Here is a 5,357-nt window from a genome sequence, read left to right on the forward strand (position 1 = left end):
AAAACGCTCCGGTTTTCTACAGCAGAGTATTGTACCCTGAACCCCCGGGAACAAGGTGAGGATGCCAACCCGTACACGGCCAGGAACGGCAGTGAGAGCGATGGTAACAGCTGCCATTGTCGTATGGACAGCCACAAACACTCCCTTTGAAAAGAACTTTGTCCATATGAAAGTCTGTGCAGCAGTATAACCCGGGGCCCAAACAGACTGTGCTGGGGATTTATATTCCAGACAATTTACGGTGGGCAGCGTTTTCCCTGAAAGTGAGTGGGGATTGATATTTCATTGCTGATGTGAAACCAGATCCTACACTGAATCTGCTCGCCGGTTTTTGTTGCTGTGGTGAAACGGTGGGCAATCACGGTGTGAAACGTTGTTCTAGCTCTCTGGTTTCCTTCATTCCTGTCCTGGTCAGGGAGGCTGGGGATTGGTCCTCTCCATCAGATGGAGGGACCAGCGCATTGTTGACCCAATTTAATCAAGAATGGAATTGCTCATCTTCATTTCTCATGGTTCATTGTTGTTCTGTTTTGTTGGATGTTACTTGAGCACTTTCTGGGACTTGACAATGCATTAAAGCTGCAGTATGTTTGGAAGCACGGTTTGGAATCGTCTCGCTGACATTTGTGTGAGCAGTACATGACATAGACGACTCGCACTCCCTCAAAGTCAGCATGCCAGTGCGTCTGGGAATGGTTCCGCCTTTTCTGTTTTGCTTCTGTCCCACGCTAAGAGCTGTCAGTTTTTGGATTCGCTGGAGTGCTGAGGGGGTAACAAAATTTGCGTGGTATTTTTCTTCAGGCCAAACTCCACCTCCAGGAAAAATAGCCAAACGCACTGAGTAACAAACAGCACGCATTTTTTAGCGAATGGTCTATTCAAGCTGGTGTCAGCTTCTGGAGCGTCTCAGAGTTGCCAAGCACGGAAACAGACCCTGCTATCTAACTTGCCACTGCTAAACAGATAACCGAAATTAATCTAACCAATATTTGCAAAAAATTGTCCCCTAATCTCTCCGAACCCTTTGAAATGTTGTGAGCGCAACAGTCTCTGCCCCTAAATATGTCAATTCATTCTGTACACACGGAAATGTCTGTGTTCAAAACAAGTGTCCTTCACATCCCCTTTAAATGTTACTGTTCTCACATTAAGCCAATGTTATCTCGATCTGAACTCATGTGCCTTGTGAAAAATTACTCCCTGACTGTATTCTCTGTCTGTCTGCCTCATGTCTTTATAAAATTCTGTCAGGCCATTCCTCAGCCCTGAAGCTCCAGGGAAAACTGTCGAAGCCAATTCAGCTTCGTGCTAATGTCCAAACAGTGCAAACCTTGCAAACCCTTTCAAATAGTTTCGAAATTGCACCACAATCGTTACTGAATGCGCGATTTGTTCGTGACTGAAATGAAGCGATGCTGAAACACGAGTAATGAGAATTTTGACAATCGCTTCCTGTTAGGCAGCGTGGCCGAGTGATCTGCGGCTTTGGATTTGCACTTCCGTCTCGATCGAGTCGTGGGTTCTAGATTCACCGCTGTTTTGCTGCAGGCACATGAACATTGCAGGCCCTGCCACGTTTTAGTTTTTGTGTTTGCAGCTGCTCAGGCCTCTGATCCAGACTGACTCTGAAAACAGTGTGAGCCCTTGCAGTCGAAGCCTCCTCAACCACTCTGCTTTCGGATATATGCGTAGCCAGTTTCTGTGTCTCAAATAGTCAGTACGTTTGTCTGGAAGTTTGGTGTTTCGAGCCAGCCCTTCGTACCGAGCTTCAATTATTCCAGTTCAAGCATTGAGACCAACCATGTCCCGACACTGCAACCACGAGAACTCATCCGAGTCTGCAGCTGGATGTGGCCCCAATCTCTCCAAGGTCCCGCTGCCAACTGAAAGCGGCTACTGCAGCTTCAATAAGCGGCTTCTTGCTCAGCTCTGGGACACAGCACATGGAAAATCCTTCCCCAGGAACGGCTCTTCCCGTGTGAAAGGGACAACCATTCCACTTTAAATTGGACACGGCTTCAGAGGATTGTTCCTGTTCTTGGAACGTTTCATAAACAAAACTCCTGTCTCGCAAATAAGAAGTGGGAAAAGTTGTTGGCAGGAAGAATAGAGAAAGTGTTGACTGTGAGGACTCTGTCTCGTCAGCAGGTGGGATTCCTTACACTCCAAACAGGAATGATTGGGTTTCCTTAGGGAATTTCCCAATTGATTGGGAAATTGATTGGGAAATCAATTGATTGATTGATTTCCCAAGCGACATAAAGATGAGGATAAAAATATGCAAATATTTATATTGAGTCTTAAATCCAGAGACAAGTGCTAAATAGATAATAATGTTCTGAAGGAATAATAGCTGAGAAATGGAAAATGTAAATGATGACATTTGTGATTGGGAGGAATGAACTGGATCCTTGTAAATTGCAATGCCGGGTGAAATATGCTCAGTATGAAATGACACACTCATCAATCGTGAGCCAGGCCCAGTTACTTTAGTCCGAGAGCATGAGATGCTTCATCTCAGGGCCGTAGGTTCCAGCCTCCCGATGGGCCCTTTCCCTCCTTTAAAGAAATCCATCTCTCTGCTCCCCTTGCAGTATTGCAACCCAGTGTAGGGGTTGGTTTGGACACGTCGATCCGACTGTGTTTGATCACACCTCGGTTTCTGAGTGAAAGCTGTCTCCACTTGCCCATAAGATGGAATCCCATCTGCTGACGAGACAGAGTCCTCACAGTCAACACTCTCTCTATTCTTCCTGCCAACAACTTTTCCCCCTTCTTATTTGCGAGACAGGAGTTTTGTTTATGAAACGTTCCAAGAACAGGAACAATCCTCTGAAGCCGTGTCCAATATAAAGTGGAATGGTTGTCCCTTTCACACGGGAAGAGCCGTTCCTGGGGAAGGATTTTCCAGGTGTTGTGTCCCAGGGCTGAGCAGGAAGCCGCTGATTGAAGCTGCAGTCGCCGCTTTCTGTTGGCAGCGGGGCCTTGGAGAGATTGGGGCCACATCCAGCTGCAGGCTCGGGTGGGTTCTCGTGTCGGGACATGGTTGGTCTCAATGCTTGAACTGAAATAATTGACGGTCGGTGCTAAAGGCGGGCTCGAACCACCAAACTTCCAGCCAAATGCACTGACTATTTGAGATATGCAGATATCCGAAAGCAGAGGGGTTGAGGAGGGTCCGAAAGCAAGGACTCACACTGTTTTCAGACTCAGTCGGAATGAGTTGACCTGAGCAGCTGCAAACACAACAACGAAGACGCAGAGTTACGGCTCTCTTCAACTGCCTGTAGCATAACAACCGCGATTTTGGTAGCGGTGGGATTCGAACCCACGACTCGATAGAGACTGGAGCTTAAATCCAGCGCCTTAGACCACTCGGCCACACTAGCACAGAGGCGCAGTGTGCCAAAATCTCATTACTAGCGTTTCAGCGTCGATTCACTTCAGGCACGAACAGATCACGCATTCAGTAACGAACGTGGTGCAATTTCGAAAGTATTTGAAAGGGTTTCCAAGGTTTGCACTGTTTGGACAATAGCACGAAGCTGAATTGGCTTCGGCAGTTTTCCCTGGAACTTCAGGGCTGAGGAATGGCCTTACAGAATTTTATAAAGACATGAGGCAGACGGACAGAGAAAAGAGTCAAGGAGTAATTTTTCACAAGGCACATGAGTTCAAAGCGAGATTACATTGGTTTAATATGAGAACAGTAACATTTAAAGGGGATGTGAGGGACACTTGTTTTGAACACAGACATTTCCGTGTGTACAGAATGAATTGCCATATTTAGTGTCAGAGACTGGTGCGCTCACAACATTTCAAAGGCAGCTGAAAGGGTTCGGAGAGATAAGGGACACATTTTTGCAAATATTGGTTAGATTAATTTCGGTTATCTGTTTAGCAGTGGCAAGTTAGATAGCAGGGTCTGTTTCCGTGCTTGGCAACTCTGAGACGCTCCAGAAGCTGACACCAGCTTGAATTGACCATTTACTAAAAAACGCGTGGTGTTTGTTACTCAGCGTGTTGGGCTATTTTTCCTGGAGGGTGGAGTTTGGCCTGAAGAAAAATACCACACAAATTGTGTTACCCCCTCAGCACTCCAGCGAATCCAAAAACTGACAGCTCTTAGCGTGGAACAGAAGCAAAACAGAAAAGGCGGACCCATTGCCAGACACACTGGCATGCTGACTTTGAGGGAGTGCGATTCGTCTATGTCATGTACTGCTCACACAAATGGCAGCGAGACAATTCCAAACCGTGCTTCCAAACAGACTGGAGCTTTAATGCATTGTCAAGTCCCAGAAAGTGCTCAAGTAACATCCAACAAAACAGAACAACAATGAACCATGAGAAGTGAAGATGACCAATTCCATTCTTGATTCAATTGGGTCAACAATGCGCTGGTCCCTCCATGTGATGGAGAGGACCAATCCCCAGCCTCCCTGACCAGGACAGGAATGAAGGAATCCAGAGAGCGATAACAACGTTTCACACCGTGATTGTCCACCGTTTCACCACAGCAACACAAACCGGCGAGCAGATTCAGTGTAGGATCTGGTTTCACATCATCAATGAAATATCAATCCCCACTCACTTTCAGGGAAAACGGTGCCCACCGTAAATTGTCTGGAATATAAATCCCCAGCACAGTCTGTTTGGGCCCCGGGTTATACTGCTGCACAGACTTTCATATGGACAAAGTCCTTTTCAAAGGGAGTGTTTGTGGCTGTCCATACGACAATGGCAGCTGTTACCCTCACTCTCACTGCCGTTCCTGGCCGTGTACGGGTTGGTATCCTCACCTTGGTCCTGGGGGTTCAGGGTACAATACTCTGCTGGAGAATACCGGAGTGTTTTGGAGCAGAAAGATGTGGAGTCCGTGTGCCTCCTGGAGTTGGTGTTGGAATGTTTGGCGGAGCTGGGAAGATGGTTTGCAGCATTTTCCTCACATTTCTGGGTGCCATCCTCAGGGCTGCAGAGTCTGTTGTGAAGCGCTGCTGTCCTGGGGCAGTTGGAATTGATTTGGTTTCATTCCCGCTGCTTCCGGTTTTTGGGGTTACAGACTGGGTCCAGAAGAATCTGTTTATTGATGGAATCCGCGGATGAGTGCCCTGCTTCGAGAAATTCTCTGTCTGCCTTCTGTTTGCCCTGTCCTATTACTATTGTGCTGTTCTCACCAAACCTTGCCGTCTGGACGGATTGCTACTCGGGACAGCTGGTCCGTGACAATTCGGGACTGTCACACAATTTCTTTGCCAAGAATGATATCCCCACGATTTCATTCCCAGATATCTGGCACACGAAATTCATAACGAGGATATGTCACCAGGCAATTTGAAAAGGATACTCCCCTTTAT

The 5,357-nt window shown here is 47.1% G+C and overlaps 1 non-coding gene across 1 annotated transcript; it reads right to left on the minus strand.

The window, feature by feature from the left end:
* Positions 1 to 3,307: 3,307 nt before the first annotated feature.
* On the minus strand, positions 3,308 to 3,389 carry trnal-uaa (transfer RNA leucine (anticodon UAA)). Its single transcript has one exon. It is a non-coding gene; the product is annotated as a tRNA-Leu (tRNA).
* Between the last annotated feature and the right edge of the window lie 1,968 nt (positions 3,390 to 5,357).

The sequence above is a fragment of the Chiloscyllium punctatum genome, unplaced genomic scaffold (genome assembly GCF_047496795.1).
Source record: "Chiloscyllium punctatum isolate Juve2018m unplaced genomic scaffold, sChiPun1.3 scaffold_405, whole genome shotgun sequence".
NCBI lineage: Eukaryota > Metazoa > Chordata > Chondrichthyes > Orectolobiformes > Hemiscylliidae > Chiloscyllium > Chiloscyllium punctatum.